Source organism: Andrena cerasifolii, chromosome 1 (assembly GCF_050908995.1).
Source record: "Andrena cerasifolii isolate SP2316 chromosome 1, iyAndCera1_principal, whole genome shotgun sequence".
In the NCBI taxonomy this organism is placed as follows: Eukaryota; Metazoa; Arthropoda; class Insecta; order Hymenoptera; family Andrenidae; genus Andrena; species Andrena cerasifolii.
The window spans coordinates 20,979,044-21,003,809 of record NC_135118.1 but is presented as its reverse complement, the minus strand read 5'-3'; the positions used below and the strand labels follow the sequence as shown (position 1 = coordinate 21,003,809).

Below are 24,766 nucleotides of genomic sequence, written 5' to 3'. Positions count from 1 at the left end.
TATTTTTGTTGGATCTTGTCGAAAGTACCACTCTTCCCGAGTAAAATGCCGTTTGGTTTATGCTAAAGTTCGCAAAATTAAGGATTTTACTAATTCCTCTTTCGAAACTTTAAACCGCGTTTTTCTCGGAATCATATCTCCTCTTCGTTTTGCAGTGATTGCGAAAAAACGGAGGTACAAGTCGATTTGAAAAAAAATCACATATGTGAAACATGTCTAGTTACGACCTGAACCTAAGCATAAGTCTGTAAAAGCTCCTATTTTGACAAAAAAAATAAATAAAAAGGTTCTTCGCCCTGGCGAAAAATCACATTTCTTTAAAATTTGCTGTTTTAAAACCGCTATACTTATAATTTTGATTTTTTTTAATAGGTTCAGGGCAGAATGGGGGCCAGGGAAAAGTATCAATTTCAGAGGATATTTTAAAATTAAATTTCTTACGGCCAGAATCACTGCAAAATTACAGCGGCTCCAGAAAAAAATACCTATATAAATAATTTTTTTTTACTGTTTGTAGTATTATCAAACATTACCCAAAAGTACTAGTCACAATTTGTATTCAGCTCCTTGTAATTAATTCGAAAAATACTTGATTTTCGAACGATCTGACTGCCTAGTCCCCTTAAGAGGGTACAGGGCTATTGAAATCTCGAAAAATCGTTTTTTTTATTATTATTAATTCTGCGAGTGTCATCCTTTGTGTATATTCACAAGAAAGTTTCATGAGGAAATTCGAATAATTACGGAAATTATAGTGCTAATCGTAACTGAGTGCACCGTCCAGTAACGGTCTCGCAGAGCTGTATTGGCGTAGGGGACTTAACTTTGAAGCCATTTATCTCTAAACTACATTTTTAAACACCGTACATCACCGTGTACATCATAACTTTTCAACGAATGAATATTTGCACTTGAAATTTTAACTGGAAGTGTAGAATTCCTTCCTCTATAGCGTGGAATTTCCGCATCAACATTTGATGTTTGTAAAATTTTTTATAAACAATTAAAGACGATTTTATCCGTAAAAATGTGGAGAAAAAATTGTTTCGTGTGTAACTTTCACAATTTTTGTTTAAATTCGCCAGCGAAGTTCCATGCTGTAGATTTTGGTGTATAAATTACTCACCCGAAAGCATTTTGCTTTCAGATGATTGGTTCACCTGATACTACGTACACCGACTACAGCTGCGCACTACAGAGGACCATCTTCAGCGCCTAATAATTTCAACAAATTTGAACATTCCGACAATTCTTTTTTTGGTAATTACTTAGAAATGCTTCCATAATGAACTGTGAAAAGTACGGGTATAACGATTACTTGGTACCTAAGCAATCCAACACAAAAGAAACCATCGTTTTATTTGTCCAATAATCCTGTACCCCCTTAAACTTATCAACATTTTTCTTTGCTAGTTTTCTCTATTTCTAATCGAAAGTATGGGACAGCCCAGTTTTTAGATTTACTTTGTAATTTAGAAGGAATTTACAGTTGCAAACGTAAACATATTTACTAGGCAGGGAAAACTACCCTGTTCGATGAATTACCTACCCAAAGAAACTTGCAAATATTATTCAGCTGTAAAATTTTAGATTCTGTTGCAATTCTTAGCGAGACCTTCTTGATGCGGTAGACAGACCCCTGCAGAGGGTTAACTTTTAGTTTTAGATTTTGCCTTAATGCTGGCTCCGTGTAGCCAGGGGGAAGTTTGTCAATTTGTGTGGTTACCTTTGATTGGGCGACTCTTTGGCTCGCCTTTTGAGGACGTTGACAAGTATGCCACCGGAAGAGGGAAGCATTATTCCACGAACCCTTCTAGGATTACACAGTCCATAAATCTAAGACGTCGGAGTACTTCGTGGGGGATGAAATATTACCTTCAACTGAAAGTAATGGTGTCGAACAATTACGGCAAATTTTCTTTGCAGAAAATGTTTAAAAAAATATTCCGTGGAGAACGAAATGGAGGCAACTATTAATCACCCCTCTTGAATAGTTGCGATGATTAAAGATTAATTTTTAAAAAAAATTGTAATCTTCTTGCTAATCCTGAAATGGTTGTTCTCTTTCAGATTATCCAGGCATGCGTATTGGACAGAAGAAGAAAGCAAACTACCTACTGGTACGGGAACAAAATTTTTATTAGAATGACAAAAGTTTGCAAATATGGACGACGTAGGTTTGGATGATGCATTATTTGTGACTGCAGAGAAAGTTGGAAGCTGTGAAATATTTGCAAATTATACAAAGGAATTACACGTGTATTATACTTGCAGTTCTTTAAATGATATTTAATATTTGATAATCACTCGATGCAAATGGACGAAACAAATTAATTACTCATGATCCTACAAAATCCCCAAATAAAGGAAGATTATAATTAGAGTCCACATTGCTAAATCACGAATATAATATTCGTATTACTAATATGAGTATGAGAGTAAAGCTGTACCACAGCCAACATCTCAAACAGTGCGGTAGATTTAATATCAATTATAGGTCCATGGGCATTAATATATCACGTCACATTATCCGAAATTTTTAAGGAAAGACTCCTCCACCCATCGAGATATTTATCTGCCGGTAATGTCTTAGGTATTTACACAATGCTCCGAAATTTACAATCCAATTACACTGTGGCATATACGTTTTACTACCCTCGTGAATTTTATCGGGACTCGGCTGTAAGGCACTTCGCGTTGATGCAATTTCGCTCAACATTGGCCGCCATGCCCCACGACTTGTCCATAAATTTCACTTGCGTAATTATGTCCCGCATATTTGGGAAAATATCAGGGTCTCGTAAATGCTGTTAATGTACGGCCAGCCGTGGAAAATTGTGCCCTGACACAGTAACCATATTATTTACCTTGGACAACGAGGTGTGGAGAAACGTTCCCTGGCAGATTTCGCAAAAAGATGGATTATTTTGGTGGTATAATAAATAATCGGTTTGCAAAGTAACAGTAGAGGGATTTTAATGACATTGTTTTCTGCCGCTCTTCTTTCGAGAATCAAATTTTTATTTCGTTCCGTGGCAATTTATCTTTCAGCTGTCGTGTTAACTTGTGTAATCGTGTTAAATTGTGTTAAAGTACAGCATAATTGAAGAGTCCTTGTAGAAAACACTGTAAGTAGCAAAAGTTAAATTTTATTCTATAGTATTACCATTGGCACGTAGAACATTTTCCGATAAAAATTTATCTTTTTTCATTTTGGCACTTACAGTGTTTTCTTCAACGACGCTTCAATTCTCGGGGAAGCTTTTAGGCTGTTTAATTTAGTACAGTTGTATAATGTCTGTATAATTCTCAATTGTTTTACTGGTACAACTATGGCTGTCGTTATATTGTAGCTTGACTGCCTGTAGCTGCCAATTGTTTTACCAATCCAAAACCCTATGCTCTTTATTTATTCACGTTGTATCGATTGCTTAGTGCACACATATTGCATGTCCACTTTTAGCGTTTTGGAGAAAAAAATGGTTTACACACCCAGTGGTAGGTACATCATCCATTTTCCTACAGGGACATACAATTAAGAAAAATATTGTTTTTGAGAAATTTATGAAGTAGGGGAGACCGGGGTGAAGTGACGCGAAAAAAGTTTGAAGTCGAATAAAAGTTTTGCCTTTCAATAAAAATGTGTGGAAATAGATTTATAATATAATCTGAACATTACTATTGATAAGTGACGAACAGCAATACTAAAAATAAACCTAAAGTATATTAAAATTCAACTTGAAAAGAAAATGCCAAAACGACCACTTTACCCCATGTATGGGGTAAAGTGAGCCACTATCTGGGGTAAAGTGAGCTGAAATAAAATACGAGTTTTAATTAAGGATATAGGAGGTAATTATTAACCCCTCGTGCTGGGATGACGTGTGTAGCGCGTCAGTTTTTTTTTTTTGAACCATGGTTGTCAAAAACTGTGGCAGATTTTTCATTTTTTTTAGTTTAGATTCTGTTCCATCACGCCGCGTGGTTTCCCAGCTAGCCGACAGGTAAAGTTATTGCGCACATCACTAGCGCATCTTTTCTTTGCAGCTCAGTTTACCCCGGCCACTTTGCCCCGAATGTATACTCAGTGGAAAATTAATTATTTAATAATGTTAGGATTAATGTTTTCTCAAACGCGTGCACATGTATGTTTATAAGCTTGTTACAAACACGCAGAAAAAAAAATGGAGTTAAAATAACACATTTAAGACTCATTTATCTAAAAATCTAAATAGAATAGAAAACCAACTGGAAGCCTCTAAAACTTAATTTTTAATTTTTTAAATGAATTTCCATTTTTCGATATCTGAACGTGCATAATTATCATTATGCTATTACGCACATTTATTACGTCACCAAAATTTGTAAACACATTCTATTGTTAAAGAATAAATTAAGAAAGCTCATTTCACCCCCAGGTTCACTTTGCCCTGTTCTCCCCCAGGTGCAAATGTGATTTTTATACAGCATATAGAAATAGTCCAGAACTATTTGTTGCATGTGAAAACTGAAATTTCCCAAAAAGTGGACATATAATATTTGTGTACTAAGCCGTCGATATTATAGCCTATCTTTATGTAGGAACTCAAATTGCATTCACAACACAAAATTGACCGCGCGAGAACGGGTGAATCAGCTGATTATAAGAACCCTACGAAATACAGTCTTCCTAATCGATCTTCGGTGGTAACATTTCCTGTCACACTCATCCACTATCCATTGAACATAACACGATACTGCGATGTGTATCCTTTACAGTGATTATGTAGTTTTTGTCGTCGAAGTTGGATCTCTGTAGGACGGCGCACTTGCCACCGAGCGAGCACTTTCCTGCCGTAGTTTTCAGCGAGCAGCAGTATCGAAAGAAGCGCTAACGCGAGAAGTTCCGGCGGCGAACGCAATTATCCGCCTCTGCTAGAGTGCCGTAACTCACAATCAGACTTTCCAGCGAACAGACGGGAATTGTATTGGCGTTCTTTTCACAAGAGCGTGTAAAGTCGTTCGATCGAAGGGGGCCGCCGAGAGATCGAATCAATGGCAATGGTTTACGCAGGACGCGCTGTTTCCCCGCGCTCGCTGATAAGCAAACGATTCAGAGGAACCGGGAAATTCGCGGTGTGCTCGCTGTGCCCTCATAAAAATCGAAATTAATGCCAGGTGACTAACGAGGCGATAATAAATCAATACCGCTTACTCATGCGCAACTGTATTAATTGACCTCGCGGAGAGGAAAACGCGTAACTACGAGGCCGGTCGAGTTAGCGCATTTCCCGAACCCTTTTGTTTTATTCTTGCTCGTCGAGAGGAAAGCAGCGTGAATAATTCGATATAATATGAAACACCGCAGGTGTACCTATAAGGAGAATTTAGTCTTGCGTGGATTAGAGTGTGTTGAATCAGCTTCCGTTATTTTTATTGTGATGTCAGAGCGTGGATCGCGCACCGGTCTCGTAGATCTTGGAACAGTGATCCGTGGGTTTGCCATACTAAGAAGAGTGAGGTCACTAAAAACCCTTTAGATTAGTTCACGAGCTGGCTCCCATGCCCCAACGGCCCCTGGTAAAACCCTTATTATGACCAACGCTCCTTCTCGGAACGAAGAGGGAAATATACGATGCCACGTTTGAAAAGCTGCACGCAATTAGAAGCGCGAGGAACTTGTGCGCGTAGGAGGAAATATCATTTGCGTATCCTATTGTCAGCGTAATTAATAGCTTGGTGTAGGATACTAACTAGTTTCCTCTTTAGCAAAGTTATTAATAACATTTGAGCAACTAATAACATCTGTAATTGAACATATTTCGGTCGAAATAAAAGTATTATTAATTGAAAATTATTGAAAGTATTTGCAATTTTTTGCTGGCGATTTTAATTAATTTTAGCGCAATGCAGTTCAGATTTGTGGAATATTTTGAGGGGCGCACAGATTTGCAGGGAATAAAGGATCTGCGGGGAATGTTCTTCAGTGGATATAAATTTTTTTTATTTCTTAGACGCGAAACATAAATATGTTTTTAACAAGAAGGTACAGGGGTACACGGGAGTAAAAAGATTTCAGAGGTCTGTGCGACCCTTCCTTTCTTTGTTGATGTTTAACTAAAGAAGCTATGTTGGGGGAAGTTTTAAAAGTACCTTTAATTGCATTCGGTGCGATCTCTTTCTATAGAGTGAATGCACTAGGTATATTGAAAACAGCCGCAGCGAAACTAATGAAATTGATTCGCGCGCCTCTTGGGAATCGGGTTCGTAAGGAGTTCGAGTTTCTTCTCGATAGACACTGTGACTACTGTTCCTTTTAATCTTGTTTATGTGTACCTCGAGTGTATACCAGCTGTCCACGAACAGTGAAAAATACATCTTAAGGAAGGCAAGACTGTTTTTTCAGCTGTGAAGCACCACGAAAACAGAGAAATGAAAACAGTTTACTCATGCTTGCACTGCTATCGTATTACATCGCGAATAAATGGAATCTTTGCAGTATTCTTCTTTCTTAAGAATTAAGAAGTATTACTTCCTTAGTTCTTCTGGACAATGCGCAGATTGCGGATCCTACACCCCTGTGGAATAGAAAGCTTCTTTAAGAACTGCTATGAAATATTCAAAAGCAATTTTAACACTTTGAGAGTTGGGCAATAATTAAATAAACAATTACTTAAATAACGGATCAAATAAAAGTTACTTTTACTTCAGATTATTTGACGAGTAAAGTTAATTTTTTTATTCGATGAGAATTAATACGTGTCAATTTTAATCGACAAATGACGAATAATTTTTTTAACTTTTATTCGTTATTCGAAATTTATTTGAATAAAACTTTTGCGCATCTTCGGTTCAGAAAGGCCTGTCCATCTCGAAGGGACATGCCTCGAAACCTTGCGTCACTCAAAGTGTTAAGCTGCTCCGAAGCAGAAAGTGGAAATCAAGAGAAGTATAGACTTTAAGGATGAATTCCAGTGACAATCTTAGCCAAAAGTTAATCAATTTCCAAGATATTAATCAATTGTCCGGAATTCTTGTGACAATACAGTTCGGTGCTTGATGTTTCTATACACAAAATTTCAAAAACTTTGTCCTAATATTTTACTCTTAATTGTGTAGTTATATTTCTCAGTATTGCGTTTTCCCATAAGAATACACGTTAAATTAAAAGTTAAATAATTCAAAGACTACCGAATCAATTTTTTCTTAAATTTGCGACGGGTTTTACTATCGCAGAAAAATTCATTCCTCCAATATTCAAGGATTCTCGCCTATTTTGAATTAATTTTACTGAAGTTCATCCTTAATGAATATCGGAAATATGATCGCTACATCACGAGAAATATAAGCTTCAGCTGTATAAAATATTCGAGGAACTGGAACATCGAAGGATGGGGATTATCGAATTAAACTCTCATGTAATTCCAGATTTATTAACGTAGTATTGTATAATACACGATTCCTCTTGCGTTAAAACATAATCGCTCGATTATTCGCCACATCAGATATCCGATCATCCTACCAACTAATTAGTTCAGCCAATTGTTTTACTGCACCCCGGGCGAGTTCGCATCGAACGAACGCATTATTCTCGATCTTCTCGCGGCAAGAACGATCCCATTCCAGCAATTCCCATTAAAATGCGCCACTGGAAAATGCTCGATCTAGGGCGTTCCACCAAGCTTAAGTTCATCTTTCCTCTAAAAATCTTCAACGCACGACTACTTCACTCAGAACGGGCACGGTGCACGCCAGCAGTTGGGGGGAAAAAACGCACGGAGCTTAATTAAATTCCGCAAATTGCTTTTGCGCCCAGGAGTTTTCAGGTCCATGCGTCAGGTGACTTTGCAGCCGAAACCTCTGACAGGCACAGACGTTTGCTGAAAGCTCTCCTAACACTTTGTGAACAACTAAATTCGCATAAACTCGTCAAGGAAATTCTGGGGATCTCGTCGTGTTGCTCTGAACCGCAAGCTCGATAAAAGGAAAAGAAAAGCACATTAATTCGCGCATCGACAAGTTTGTAGGTAGGCATGTCACGATGGTGGTCATATCTTTGTCCACGAAGGAATAGGTGGATGAAGTAGACGGATTTTCTAATGCTTTCACTGAATTTTAGATGAGGGGACTTCCATCTTCCTTTTTGTTAATCATTATAGGAATACAGTTGCAAGGACACATTTGGTGAGTTGATCTCCAAAGATATCAATGGCCCCACGACCCTTTCACTTAGATCTGTGTTTTCTACTAATTTGCTTTATCAGGAACTCGCAATTATAAATTTTAAGTCCATTTTCGAAGACGTTGCTATCCGATGTTCAAGTTACATGCATCTGAAAAATAAAACGATATTCTTGTAAAATGATGTTGCTATTATAATCTGACGGACCAAATTTAGTAATTTAAAAAAAAAAAATAATTTACAGCACTTTAAAGTGAAATGAATTTTTTCATGCAAAATTTTTCTCTGTAATTGTGCATAAAAATGAATCAAACCAAATATAAAAAAGGCCCGTCAGCCTATAATGGCAACATTATTTTACGAGAATATCATTTCATTTTTCAGATCCACCGATGGTTAAAGGAGATATGCAGAGCGTTTATCCGCAGTGGTCCAAAGAACTTAAAATATCATAAATAATTTAATACAAAAATTATTCTAAACAAATTTTTTCATACACTTTATGGACTAATAAATCATGTGTAATAAGTATTTCGTGGTAATTTTTTAATAAAACCCTTAAAGGATATTCCTAAAATCATTCAATTTCGCCGCAGCTGAACGAATGTACTTAACACCATCCTTGACGACTTCACGCGTACTTTTGCATGAAATTCCTAGAAATTTCTATAATTTATTCGTACGATCTTTAAGTCTGACTCTCAGACAACACTTCCAATGTCTGCCTAAAATTAGCAAAAACTGTGCACAGGATGCAAGTGCCTCGGCGCGAAAACACGTGGACGCCAGTTACAGTGTCAAGCTGATGATCGGTGGTGCGCTATAAACCTTAACCCAGACCTGGTTTGGTGTCACTTGTCCAATAGCAATCATAACGGTCGTCTCAATGGAACGTGAAACAATTGACACGCGGTCGGTCAGTGTGCATCCAGTCGAGATTGCGCCGATGCAATGTCAACTGCAATTACGAGGCTAGACCGACCTTGCATCTTAAACTCTCGCCAGTAGTGCGTTCTGTGCGGGTACGACCTGTTTCACCCGAGCCACTTCATCCTTCTCGTGCTTCTCCATCCTTTCCTCGCCACGCATTTACATGGTGCACCCTTGAACCGAATCCCCGTGACTGCATCGAGCGACGACGAGAAATATGCATGTTACAGCGTCGCGTAATTGTTGGCCAGGCTTCTGTTTCGCTCGATTGTATCACAGCAAATTTTTCAATTTTTTTCTCCCTCTTTTTTTTTTATAAATTTGTAGTATTTGCCAATACAACATTTCAGTGATTCGTTTGCACTGTTTGCAAGTTTCTGTACATGCTAGAGGGTAGTAAAATTGGACGTGTCAACTTTTTTCCCTTCAAATTTAAGATATATATATATTGTTGTTAGTATGTGTTTTGTTAATTAAGTGAAAACAGCATTGTGTATAAATTGAATGGGTTAATAGAAAGTTCTGCTAAAATAACAGTGGTTGTACAATTTCGTAGGGTATTTATAAAGTCCCAAAATTCCTACCCCTTGGAATCATTCGAAAGCTTGTTGACAACACTGACATTTACAATCACGATACTACTGTTATTCAGAATATCGTAATTTCTAAAAGTGATTGGAACCGTTTACGTCTATTACAGTAGCGCGCCAATTGGCTGCAAAGTTTTTGCATTTCTGTGCTTCTTATGTCACCAGTCCTTGTTTATAGCGATCCAAGAAGTTCCATTAATCGTAATTGTCGTATTTTTAAGACGTTTCTGAGAATCAGCGGTCACTCCTAGCCTTTCCACCCAGCCGGCGATCCCAACGCGCGTCCATCAATTAACCACGAAATTCAAGCCCAGACAACTCCGTGCACCGGCAAACAGGGGAACATTTTCGAATTAGATCGAAGGGAAAGAAGTATGTACTTCCGAATTCTCTTATTCCCTTACACAGTGTAAACTTCGAAAGAGCTTTCTCGTGTAACAGGATTTGTACCTGGAACTCCCGCAGCTCTCCTTGCGTGAACATTTTGCAATTCACAAGAAGCTATTCAGACATTGATATACGCTGCTTTTAAACAGTGATATCATTAAAAGATATGTCAACGGTAAATAATGTCATGGGCGTTCACCAAGTGTGCCTCTATCGTCATACCTGGCGATAAGTCGCATTGAGATTTCCATCATGGCTGTCGTAAGTCGATCGAAGGCACGTAATCAAAGGGACATTCCGTGCGAACTCGGACAGATTTCGGAGTAATTTTCGTAGATTGCTGAAATTTGAATATGCTGTAGTCTTTAGTGATATTTAAACGTACGTCAAAGGATTTTTCGAAATCTTGAAAAATGTCGATTTTACAGCTGTTTGAAGTTAAGCGCTAACTTTTTTTCAATACGTTATAGCTATGGGAGTAGTAAACGGATGGAGATGAGCTTTACGGTGCTTATAGAGAAGACATTGAAGTTTTAAGAAAAAATTATTTCAGTTTAAAAAAAAAATGAACCATTTTGGTGCAATTATTTTAAACACATGCAGGTTTTTAACATCGGGTGCGATTTTAAGAATCTAAAAAAAAGGAGAATATAGTTCTATCCTTCCTCTTGTTGAACAAATTTTAAAAGATATGGACATTTTTTAAAATTGGCCCTGTAAAAATTGTCGAAAGTTGACGCTGCGTCGCCCAGCACAGCGAGAAGACATTGAAGTTTTAAGAAAAAATTATTTCAGTTTAAAAAAAAAAATGAACCATTTTTATGCAATTATTTTAAAGAAATGCAGGTTTTTAACATCGGGCGCGATTTTAAAAATCTGAAAAAGGAGAATATAGTTCTATCCTTCCCCTTGATGGACAAATTTGAAAAAATATGGACTTTTTAAAATTGGCCCTGTAAAAATTGTCGAAAGTTGACGCTGCGTCGCCCAGCCCCGCGGTACTCGCAGCGGCCATTCCATGTCTTCTCTATAAGCACAGTAGTAAAGCTTACTACTTCCATAGCTATAACGTATTGAAAAAAAGTTAGCGCTTAACTTCAAACAGATGTAAAAACGACATTTTTCAAAATTTCGACAAATCCATTGAGGTACGTTTAAATGTCACTAAAGACTACCACGTATTCAAATTTCAGCAATCTACGAAAACTTACTCCGAAATCTGTGCGAGTTCGCATGGAATGTCCCTAAAATCAGACACACCCGCAGATACAAAAATTACACTTTTTTGTGATTTTCTTATACCATTTAGTATAATAATTCGGTGCAAGTCAGTAACATCCCTCTCTCTAAAATTCAGATCACCAAATGTTAAAGTAACTTTTATTTGGTTCGTCATTTAAATAATTCTTTATTTAGTTAATGGCCATTGGAGTCTGGGCATTATTTAAATCAGGAAAAAAATATACTTGTCGCAATATTGCAGCATCCATTCCCAAGGGACTAACGAAGTTATCAGATAGATTAGCCTGTCATGCTGGTCGATAGCACATTTGCCTATCAAAAAGTGCGTCAATCCGGACGAATTTTTACGTTCGCGATACCGCACTCGACAGGGGTATTTAAAAGCTTCTAAATAATCTGTAGTATTTCTGGGTAGCGATCAGTGTCACTAATCACGTTTCTTGGAACAGGTCCATTCGCGATTGAAAAGTGGTTCGGATAAACTCCACTCGCTGGATTATTAAACGCAACGCATCTTCGATGCAGAGGCATGACTAAGCTAGAATTTTAAATATATAATAAAGTTGGGGATTTCTGCATCGATGGTGAATCACGATGGGTTGGAAGCTTACGTTCAACAGTTTATTTTCTTCCGATGAAGCTTCGCATCAGAGTTCACTGTTATTCAAATAAATTTTTATTCAAGTCGCAGAAGGAGAGGAGTGTTCACTTCTTTTGCAAAAATATATAAGACTGAATGTATACATATGTATATGATTTACTTTCAGCCTCAACGGCCTTGAAAAGAAATTAGGTTTAACAAATTTTTCATTCGCCCTTCCGCTGTGACACTCCTTCCAACTTATAAAACTAAAAATTTAACTCATTTTTCTTTTTTTTAAACTTCCTTTCTATCCCTCTCAGCCACTATTATCCTCCCATTTTCTGTCCCTTACAATACTCTCTCTATATTGTATCTAGACACGGGCATTATTTAAATAAAATATTATTTAAATAACTTTTCAAATTCAGAGACTTTATCTGTGTCCGTCGTCGAATAAAAATCAGAAGGATTAAATCAGAAATAAATAATTTCCTTAATTATGGTCCGAATTACGTATATCATTTTTGGGGCCATTTTCATCGGGAAGACATAAGGAATCGATTGACGTTATTTTCGCAGAGATCTGATTAGACATGCGGAACTGCAGATTCGTCACTGCTTAGTGGGTAAAATTGTATGGCCCCGCTGGTTTCGAGCGTCGAAGCCCAGGAAACTCAGGAAAACTTGTAAAATAGAAGAGAAGCATTCCGCATCAAGAAAAAATTGATGGCTTTCTTAAGCAATTATCCTGAATCACATGACTCTAACTAGATCTTAATTAAATTTCTTTTGTCTGATCTCTTATTTATTTTATTTTTCGTTATTAATAAAGAATGTATTATTACAAAGTCAATAATTTCTTTTTAGCTGTTTAGTGCCAATAATTGATACACGCTGCGAGAATAAATGTATTAATTATAAGTATGCTAATGAATGTACTTTTATGCCTATTCCTGTTTTTCATTGAATATTTCTAAAACAAAAGACTTAATAGGTACTCAAGATGATTTATTTCAATAAGAAATTCATAAAAAAAAATATAGACATTCCAATTGGGATTTTCGGTTAGGGTGTTAATCATTATACAGTTTACCCCACACGTTCCAAATTTCAAATCCACTCGTCAGGTGAATATTAAAGAATGGAGGAAATCAAAGAGATTTCGTTTCAATTAAATTCGAGTTAATTGCGTGTGTGTGTGTAATATGTTGGAATCCCGGTTGAAATTATCTCCAATTACTACCTCCAGGCGATATAACTCTACCTAACGAGAAATATTGCTCTTCATAGGGTTTCAATTAATTTCACGAATATTTCATGCGTGCGGTCGTAACACTTGAACGTTTGTAATTCATGCTTAAATGACGATCAGTAATGTTGACAATTACATTGACCTACCAAGCAATGACTATAGAACAGTGCTAATTAATAGATGTCAAACAGTTGTTGAATTGTAATCCCCATCGATTTCCGAGTTCTCTGGTTTAAGGAGAACACACGAAATCGACCGCCGTTAAAAAGCTCGTCACCGCGGATTATCGTGCTTCCAAACAAAAAACGAGGGTGCAACTGTATTACTGACAGCTTCACGCACGATTACGAGGTTACCAATTCTTCGTTTACCCGGTCCGAGCACAGCGAGCGATTAATCCGATTGCAGCGAATCGCCGTTCGCCCGCGTTTCAATTTACACCTATGAATGAATTATTAATAACGCTGGTCATCTCCAACCAGCGGTGACTGAGCAAAGCGTGTCCAGTCACTTTATTTAAATTACGATCAACCCCCCCCCCCCCCTCCAACTGTGGAAAATAATTATCCCTTCATTCCCACGAAATTCTGTGTCGAGAACGATCGATTGATTTTTACGTAATTAAAAAGTTTGCTACAAAATTAACGATGCACTCTAGTGTAAAATAATTTTGTTGCGATTTCAATCACATCCCGGGTTTAAGAAATCAATGGAAGGGAAGATATTGTGGCTTTTATATTCTTGCCTCGATGTTTATTGAAATTGAATGTGAACTACTAACTGTCTTGGAGTTACAAAATAGAACCGTTGGCGTTTATTTTTGGAAGTGCTGGGCATGTTTAACTGTCAACTGAATGTAATTTTCGTGACTTTCCTCGTTGAGGTTCTCTCAGAGTCAAAAACATCAGGTTTTCCTTCTATCGCTTGGTTAAGAGAGTGTTTTGATTTTAATCAGAATTGACATTGTTCGAATCAGTGGCGGATTTAACAGGGCGGTCACTGCAGCACTGGCACCTGAGCCCCTGCCCCTAGGGCTCCATCCTTAAAAAAATTATATTTTTATCGAAACAATATTTTTTTCTGTGTTATTACACTGAGCCAGTTTTTAGTAAATTATCGCTTTATTTTCCCGAAAAAGCGCCCCTGCTCGGAACGCCCCCCTAGGGCTTCATTTAAAAAAAAATAATGATTTTATCCAAGCACTATATTTTTTTCTATACTTTTCTGTACACTTACCTCTTTTTAGTAAACTACCTTCTCATTTTCCCGAAAAATGGGCCCTTCAGAACGTTTGCCATCTGGGCCTTTTTCCTTAAATCCGCCACAGGTTCGAACAGTTTCGTATAAATATTTCAGGTACTTATCCACGTGAATTCTCTTCACTTGAATATTTCACGTGGATAATTCTTCATTGTGAACAATGAATTATGCAAGCATGGTATCTAATTAATTCATGATTTAATGGAATATTTTATTTAAATAACTACTTAGCAATTATTCATAATTATTCATTATTATTTAACGGAGCAATTTAATCCACTAACTTTTCAAAAATTATGCGAATACTGACCTTCCCTGTCTGCTGATTAACTATTGCTTTCGCAAATAATAAATGCTAAGTATGTTATTACGTGAATAACAGAAGATGTGGATAAGAAATAATGCAAACAAAGAATAAATAATTGTCTGAAGAAAAGTTATTCACCCTCCTACGATATTGAAATGCCTATTTGCTCGAGACCATATTCGTTTGTAGAGGATGAAAGCTTGTTCGTTATTCTTATTTGTTATTTATCATCCAAATCAAATAGTCCGCAACTCTGACTCTAACAAGTTGATCTCGACCCTCCGCAATCCTGATTATGTATTCAGTTCAAATATTCTTGTTTTCTCGAGACATCGATGAACTCTACTGGTTTAATGCAGACAAAACGTGCATGAACCAGTAGGCCATTAACAAAACGTTCGAAACAATATAATATTTCTTAATCGAATTTTGAATTTAGAAAATTTGCAATTGAACTGGACATGAATAGAGATTAAACCGAACTGTTCTTAAAGTGAACCGAGGATATCTTAACTAGGAAATTAGACAAAGCCTTTCAGAATTTTTAAAAAGGAGTAAGGGTAGTTAGTCAGGGTAAAATTTTGAAAGTTTTTTTTCTCTGTATGAATTAGAATCCCTGCCACGCTTGCTAGGAGGAAGCAGGAATAATTTTAGGGTTGCAGTGGAAATATTCATGTTAGAGAAAAATATTTAGCTTGATTGGTGCATTATATTGAATTATCTTGAATTATATTCTTGCATCTGGTTCTCTGCAAAGTGGACATATTTTCTGCTATTCATAACAAACATTCCGATTCCCTTCTATTAATATTTTGACGTTTCTGTAAGAATAAATTATTTTTCAAATATTACAGCTCAAAAATCCTTCGCGTATAAAAACACTTGTTTCTCGAAAATGAACAGACATCAAATGAAGTTACATTGGCACATTAATTAATCGTTTCTCGTGTTCTTAAATATTTTGGTTCATGTCTCATTCACTAAGCGTTGTACGAACAAGTACCTAAAAAAAAATTAATTATAAAGAGTATCCTAATGTGACTATGAAAATTACATTTTCTTTATTGAACTTTTCACATGCTTCTTTTCGCTTCCAATTCTCTGCAAACAAAGCATTCTCAAAGATTCCCCATAGCCTGGTGAATGCCATGCAGTCGAAGCATTAAATCGATTTCTTATCAACTGCAATGCTGAAAAAGGCATTCGATGGGCTCCATCAAGCGCAAATTGTTTCCTTTAACATCCGCTGTAAAACGTTATTTCATGCGATTACTTCTTTAGTTCTGTCATTTACTTCTTATATTTTCTTTCCTTTGTAAAATCTCTATTTATTATGAAATTGATTGCAATATTGTCGTTCATTCCACATACGAATACCTGACAACGAGCTTGATTGCAATTTGTATAGCTTTATAGCATAGTTCGCAGAAAAATTGCATGTCCAAAGCGATTTCGTAATCCTCGAAGATTCCACTTCTTAATATAACGCAATGCAACGCATATTGCCTTCCTGAAACCATTCTTTCCCCATAATATCCTTAAACTGTCGTCGTAAGGTTTTGTTATCCTTGCATTATTCTCTTTTAGACATTAATATCATCCCTGCGGTCTAATAGATTGCATTCTCTATGGCAACAGCGTCAGCATCGCTTTTATTACTTTATTGCACGCTGCATAGGATACCATGTTCCTTGTGGGATGATTTGTTAACATTCTCAGAACTGCTTTATCAAAGGTGGTTGTATACAACGTGCATCGTCTTGCATTAATACAAACTCGTCTCGGAAAATATTTAAAAAAAAAATCTTAATGTACCTTGGTATTAATCATATTTTTATAAATTTCATTCTAAAAGTTTGAATTTTTAAAAATGTATTAAAAATTTAAATCACTTCTTGTTCCTATGCAATTCATTAAGAAATGTTTTTGCTTCTATGACATTTATTAAAAAATTTCTTATTTCAACAAAATTTTTCGAAACCTTTTGTTATATTTATATTTTTTAATATCGACAGTCTCTGATACTTGTTGCATAGTCTGGTCGTAATCATTTGGAATTTGGGAAATGTATTATTCAAGGATCTAATTATTTAAACTGTATGCAATAGCGGACGATCACAATAATATACATTGCAAGAGCAAAGAACAGAATGCACGCGAAACAAATCTGTACGCATTGAAACAGCTTCATTTACCTGGTGCTCGACACTGATATCAGCGAATTTCGCGCTGAAGGACACTGCGTGCAGTTTGACGGCACTGCGATAACTACCACCGAGATTTATTAAACAAACTTTCCCACGCAAGATGACGCACGGGAGGAAACAGACGAGCAGCAACGAACTCTTTTACGTCGGAAAAGAGATAACCACTGCAACGTGTAAACGTCTGCAGTCTGCACTGGAACAATCTGCAGGCGGCAATCGTACCGCCATTCATAAATAGCGGCCTCAAATCTCCGAGACATAAAAATGCGCAAAATACATCGAGCAATTTACGCAGCATTTTTAATTTTTTGCAGTGGGAAAAACTTCCACTGAATTTCGAGGAAGTTTTTTTTATTAATTTTTTCTCTTGTACGATTCCATTTATTACTACACGACTTTTTATTTTATTTTAGAGATATAGTATATGATAAGTAATCGTTGGGTATTCAACGTTCAACATCCAACTCGGTAGTTATTCGATAGCTTTTATAAACGGAGCCCATTGAAGCTCCAGCATTATAGTAATTTTATCAAATCTTTGTTGAACTTCAATAACACTTCTTATTAACTTGTTACTCGAGGACGAGATATCTCGCATCAGCTATATCGTGTTTCAAAATACGTCTACAATGAGTTAACTCGACTCTAAAGTTTGATAATTATACGCGCACAGAGCACGTTACTCGTATCATCTGTTTTCTTTCCCGCCGTAATAGCATAACAATTTGTTCTGCACACTCCCATTCATGGCTACATTGTTGTAGTCACGTTTATCAGCTGCAGACGCGGTGAGGTACCAGAAGTGATCAGGGCGCCAATACCTGATAGTGTTTTAAAAGCAACGATACTCAATCGTTAACAAATTGGTAGACTGCAAAGTGAATGTATTTTTACGCTCTATAAAACTGTGTAATCAAATTGTTTCAAATTTGGGGGACGTGTTTTTATTTAACCCTTCATGGTCACTGTGAATCAAATAGACCCGCGTTTTAACTTTGGAGCTTGATACCGGTAAGTTTCTGGCTTTGAAATGGCATTGACCTGACATTTTACGGAAATTTGTGGTTTCCAGCCGAAAAAAAATTAATCTATTCTAATTCGAGAAATTTACTTCAATAATATGTAATGTGTATGGCTGTGACGATATTTTTTTTCTCAAGTTATGTGTGTGTATAATGAGTACGAACACAGAATATATATATGTATACCGAATGCGCTGAGAAGACTAGATTCAATTCTTTTCAACGTTAAATTACTTTCTTATGAATAAAAAGAAATAATTTAATAACAATACGAATCATTATAATAATAATAAATCGTTATTTTTCTAAATTAAACGTGTTTTTTTACTGCACAATTGACAATCTTCAGATCTCAAAATAAATACCCTTTTTGAAACGCGTAGAAACTGTATATATTCTAAAAGGACTGCATCTCATTAGTATCAGCCACAATCTGTTCGAGAATTAATTGAAAAATAAAAGGGTTATGATTGTTTTAGTAAAAGAACCTCATTTTTCAAGGCTCTACACCTTTCCGATTTTCTTTTTACATGCTGTCACTTCATTTCTTACCAAAACGCGACTGTTCCACATTCTAAAATGCTCAAAGCGTGTACTATAATTTTTGTGACTCGATTGGACAAATACAGTTCGTACAGTAACTATTTAAAAATCGCCCCAGTGTGACCACCGCGAAATTTCACAAAAGTGTGACCACTGACTTAAACTACAAATTTTAAACAATTTGTTGGCACCAGTTTATAAAGTACTAGCTTCACTACTCGGCTTCGCCCGAAATTCAGATGCTGACTTTATAAAAATTTTACTTTTCAAATATATATATATATTTTTATGTGAACACAGTCACATTCATCTGGTTTAGCTAGGCACAATGAGGTGGGACACGTTCCGTGACTCCAGACTTTAGCGTTCAAAAGTTTTTAGGCGACAGACAAACACGCAAATACTTGTTGCCTTATATATCAAGATAAAAACCATTAAATTTCCATTGTAATAATTTTGTATATCCCCCATAATTTTCTAGATACACAGAAAAATCCGAAAGCACATTAGCCTTTAAGTATTGTTTTCACCCTGAAGAACCAAAAACTAGTGGAAAGAAATTTTTTTCCAACACTTCTATCGAGTTCCCCTACAAACCTGCGAAGTTAAAAAAACGAGCATAATTTTCTGGTCACCGAAGTTCCCTTGTAAGATCAAGCACCCAACAACATCATCTCCCAAACTGCCCTACCCGACCCACGCCATTAAACAACAAACCACACACCTTCATAAACCACAACTAAGCATAAGAAACCGTTGATACATAAATCTATATCCTCGGTGCATATTTACTCTCTTACAGGCACGTCAATGGCTATCTACCTTCCGATCCTCGAGCGGGAGGTCCGTTCGCCGGCGAACAATGCCATCCTAAATCATCGGCGGAAGGTCCTGGGCCCCGCTGGTTCTCCGCGGAAAGGATCAAAGGGGACGGCGGCGGGCCGCGCGGGCCCGACTAACAGATCTCGCGCTTTCGAGCGCCCGTGTAACACGGTGGGTGGAATGTTAGCTCCACTTGGCCTGGCGGGGGAATCAGCCAGCTGGCAGGGGAATAATAACGAGCCGGACGACACGGAGCGAAGTCAGAGAGCGGACGAGGCTTTATAAATCGCGAGGATGTTCGCCAGTGTCGAACCAGTGACACCACGGCCGCGATCGATCCTACTGCAACCGGTTGCCGCGAGCTCGATCGCCACGGAATCCCACGATCCACGTGTCCGACGCGGGGCGCGCCGGTAGTGTTCGCTTCCCTTGTCGATTTCTGGCCAGGCCAGGGCTACCGAGCGGACGAAAACGCGAACGCAGTGCTCGCCGAGCCAGGAGCAAACGATACGTCGAGCTTGGAGCCTCCGCGGATGCGATTTGCCACGGGACGACGCGGAGGATCGATAGTGCCAGCGGAGCTACTCCGATTCGAGCGTGAGTGATTATAATAATAAATTCCGAATGAATTCGTTGCTCCGGCCGTGTACACGTAGACGAGTGGAGGCGTCGGCCTTCGGCGAAGAGAATATGCGCATTTTACGAGGAATCAGACACAGCGGATCTTCTTTCGCTGATGCGAAGTCCACTTGGGTCGGTCGAAACGTCGGAAATGGGATTTGATGCGTTGTTTGGGGAACGGGGCTTTTTATCTGGAAGGTGGTATCGCGCAATGACGAGGAGATTGATATATAGATAAAAAAGTACGTGCTTTTGAGTAGGTTCATTTTTTTATTGCTTCTGTATTATGGTTTATGCTAAATAGTGTTAGTTGTTATAAAGATGCAGTGACTCACGGGCTTGTTCGTATAAATTCAGGAGAACAAGTTATTGCGAAAGCCAGTGCCTTGCTTTTGACCCGTCGTGCCTAGATTAGCATCACTTGATAGAATATAGTCTTAATACGAGAAATAAGGCTGCAGGTGTAACGTGGTCGAGCGAACGTGACTGTCTTTCGTTAACAAATTCGTGAGTTACCGTACACTGCGCTTGGAGTGTATTATGGTAAAACCTCGAGTTCGAGGAGCTTTAAGGTGCATTGACTTTTGGTGGAATGGGTGGTATATCCTGGTTACGATGTGCTTAAGATTTTCTTTGCAAGTCGGCTAAGTTTCTGTTATCGTAACGGATGAAGCAAAGTAAGTACTTGGCAGTTCTTGGAAAGTTGCGAAAGAGCTGTTTTTGTTATAGTTTTTTCTTCGTCTTTAGATTTATTTAATGCGGCGTTGATATAGCTGTACTCGACACGGAGAAATAAATTTTCATATTAAAGAGAATGGAATCGTGAAAGCAAATAGAAGATGCTGGAAAATGCCGAAAGAATTTATCGCTTCTTTGTTGCCATTACGTCTTCACAGTTGCCGCTTAATTAACGAAGATGCTAATCGCTCAGAATGTTGATCGACACGTTTTCATTAAGCGACATCCTCTTTCGCTACTAGAATACACCTTTCAATCGCAGAGCTTCCTGAAATCATCGATTACAGAGTTGACGACGATCTTCGAAACGCGTGTTAGTCCCTCTTTTTGAGAAAATGGTGTTATGTAAGCACCTCGAACGTCACGGTGTTTCGAGCGTTACTTCATTGTGACATAAGCGGGACAACGGGAAGATAATAACAACGTTAGCTTTGCGGTTTGTCGGAGACGAAATCGGTGGGGTCAGGTGTACATGTATACGTTCTTGAGTGTTATTAATTATTTTCCATTTAAATTCTGCTTGCAAGCATACGTTTCTTTATTGTGTCCTCGCATACGATTCGAGCGTGTGCAATCACGTGTCGAAATTATTCATGTATATACTCAATGTAATCTGTTACTAGATTTTTGATAGCTTGGACTACAGTCTGCCATAATTCGAAGGGGCTTATGAATATGCGAATAAGAAATAGCGAATATATAATTATGTGCCATTCGTTTGTTTCTTATTTATGAGGGACGTTATCGCTCGTAACCATTTCGTGACATATTTACGTGAGGTAGTAATTAAGTCTTGGGGTACGTGACAGAACGTTGAGTATTAATGCCAATGGAATTAGGTTTCTAAGGAAAGGGATTGAATCGAAGGAAGGGGAATGAATTTTATTTGAAATTATAGAAAATCCTACAGTGTTATTTGTGGCAGTTAATTAAATTTACAATCTCTGTTTTATTCTGCCCCTGTTTCGAGGTGAAAACGAAATTTTCACTTGTTCGTAATTCTTCGAAAGACGTGTAGAATCCTCAGCACTTCTTCGGCTAGCGCCAGCTTCGCCGCAAACGAGGTTTCGAATCGCGTTGAAAGCTTCGGAATTGCGCCGAAGGGAAGCTCTACTCCGAAAGTGAGAAGGGATTTCATCTGACTCGGGCGATTGATACAAGACGTTCGTAATCGACATTCTCGTCGATCAGTTTTCTCTTTACTCAGGGCGAAACTGTGAAGACGTAATAACGTCAGAGATACATCGGAGCCCTGCTAAACTTTTCCACGCTTCCTGTTAATTTTACGACCTGGTTAACTTCAATACGCAACTTTATTGCACTGTGCTGAACATTCAGAAACATATTAAGTCGGTGCATTGAAGAATAAACAATACGAGAAACCCAGCACACAATATATCATAAGAATTATTCACTCTAATCATTAATTAACTTTATATCTAGAATATATTTCCAAAACCATTGATTTTCTCATCAATTCCTCATTCAGAAAGAAAACATTCGTAAATTCAACGGAACATAGATCGTATGATCAAAGAAGAACTCGATTACCATACCCATTAGTCTTTTAAAAAAGTAACTCATTCCTTATCGGTTACCTAGATGACCCACAACTACGCACATCCATCCACTATTTACTAAGTACTGGACGTAGCTAAGATAGGCCAAGAGTGGGTTCTTCCCCCCCCCCCCCACAGGAAAATAATAATAAATTAGTCGTTCGCCCAAAATTAAATTAAGTTATTACGAAATAAAAATAAATTAAATTCTCAAGTAATTATGTTGGGTTAAACAATGAAATAGATATTTATTCTGAGTTCGTTACAAAAAAAGGTGTACACATAATCTGTCTCTCGACTCGACGCCGGCTCGGCTCAACGCAGACGTCTCCGGCCGCGCAGTTCCCTCGGCTAACCGCCTAGCAACACCTCTCTGGCAACGCTGTGCCTTGCAGCACTTATCTGGCAACGCTAGGTCTGCCGCTACGCGAGCCTACTACGATTCCGCACTGTGTACAGATTTCTTTGTCTATTTAACTATACGTAAGATGTAATAACGAAATTCGTTTCTCTATTTAGTAGCTCTATTTTTGGCTACGCCCCCTGTACTGATCCAAATTCAAATAATACCCACTTCAATAGACCCGAAGATCAATGAAAGATTCATGAGAGTACGCCTACGATAGAGGAACAATTCTCAAATTCAACTCCCCGATGCTGTTTGTCACGCGATGCGTGTTGCAGCCGAGCCTAAAGCGCGACCGTTGCCTCCCTTCGCCGTGTTTACCCGTTCCCAAAAGATTTTGAGCGTACAGGACAGGGTTACGGATGGAAAGTTCAGCCCCCGGCATGAGCGTGGCTGCCGTCGCATCGATCGCGGCAAATTGGATTGCCGCTAAAACGCCGGGGCTATCTTACAGCTTACGGGATAGTGTTCAGTGCCGCTGGGAACGGTACAAAGTTTGGTAACGAGAGTGAATTCTGACGTTCCGCTGGTCCCCGGCCTAGGCGTACGACTTCTGAAACGCCGGGGAACACGAGCGTATATTGGCCACGGGATATGGCACATGCAACCGGCCGTTTATCGTGATTAACGAAAGTCGTAGCCTAACGAGACCACGGACGAGAGAGCGTTGGTCACGTGTGCGCGAGCGCGGGCTGCCTATAGCCGGGCGGCAACGTAAGAGGCGAGCCGTGACTACCACTGTGACGTAGACGGTAGCAGCGGGTAACATTGGTCGGCCGCTATTAAGGTAGGCTCTTACTACGCCGCGGCGAGACGCAATTTCTTTTCTCCTGCACCTCAGGTTTTTATCTCGCCCTCCGTTCACATTTGAGGACCTTGCAGCGAGAGGGGTGCAGCTCCGTCTCTACCAACTGGGAGTAAATTAGAAAAAAAACTGTTTATACAATTATTGCTTAGACTTGACATTAAAAAGAGAACACTAGTTGAAAAATATATATTCTCACACAGTAAGTAGTAGTTACGGAGTTGATAAGCTTTTATTTTTATTTCTGGCGAATTTTTCGTATCTGGAACTGTCCAGAAGAAAAGTATGGCACAAAACAGTAATGGGTGCAGGTTCAAAATTTGCAATAAATCGTTCATCTGTTATCGGATTTGCATCAAACATGCACCAAACAATGTATTTTTAACCGACTTTAAAAAGGAGGAGATTATAGATTCGACCCGTATGTATTTTTTTATGTTTGTCTGCATCAATATTGACCCAATATTTTGCCAGTTCTGGTTTATTATTATAGAGACTATTGTCACCTAATTATTATTATTTTATGTACGTACGCGCATATCTCAGCATGTAGTGCCATTATATATAAAACTAAAAAGTTAAAAATAAAGGAATTAAAACCGAGTTCAAAATAATAAAAATGCACTAAAAAGTAAAAATAAATTTTTTCCCTCATTTAATCTACGACTCTCATATTTTTTAAGTCGGCGCCTCATCATTTACACTGTGTAAATCTAGCGCCGACTGGAAATATATGAGAGTCGTAGATTAAATAAGGGAAAAAATTATTTTTTACTTTTTAGTGCATTTTTATTATTTTGAAGTTAGTTTTAATTCTCTTCTTTTTAATTTTTTTATTTTACGTTTATTACATGTCATAACTAAAAAATTGTCGAAAATGGTGCAAGGTCCTCATTTTTGTTGACATAGCATCCACGGGTAAGCTCGCCTCTCTTCTACAAAATATTCTCGAGGAGACAAAATGCATTAAAAAGAAACCTAGGAAGCATAACACGAGACAAGGCGTGGTGAGGTGCAGCGAGAGCGTAATTTAATATCTACATACCTAATGCCATCGACTTTCCATTCCCTAAACAGTTTAGTCACATTTTGCACCGTCTATAATTTGACTATTTTGTCGGATCGGTAAGCGAGTAATTAATATACGCGTCCCCATGTAAGCTCACACTATTTACGACGTCGCCGAAACTGTCGATCGATAGAAAGTCGATGGCTTGAGTTAGGCTTAACTGTGAACGCGTTCCCCGTTTTCGTGGGAAATTTCAACGATCACGGTTGATCGTATGGGAATAGGGTGGACGGATTGGAATCCTGTTAGGATTATGTACCCT

The 24,766-nt window shown here is 38.0% G+C and overlaps 2 protein-coding genes across 3 annotated transcripts in view; one reads left to right on the top strand and one right to left on the bottom strand.

Moving 5' to 3' along the window:
• LOC143378317 (uncharacterized) overlaps nt 1–24,766 on the bottom strand; it is a 160,994-nt gene that overhangs the window by 34,786 nt on the left and 101,442 nt on the right. The gene's annotated exons all lie outside the window — the stretch shown is intronic.
• Nucleotides 19,560–24,766, top strand: part of LOC143378049 (uncharacterized) — an 82,706-nt gene continuing 77,499 nt past the window's right edge. Inside the window, exon 1 of the mRNA XM_076829897.1 lies at nt 19,560–19,903. The gene's annotated coding sequence lies outside the window, so the exon portion shown is untranslated. The remainder of the gene's footprint in view (nt 19,904–24,766) is intronic.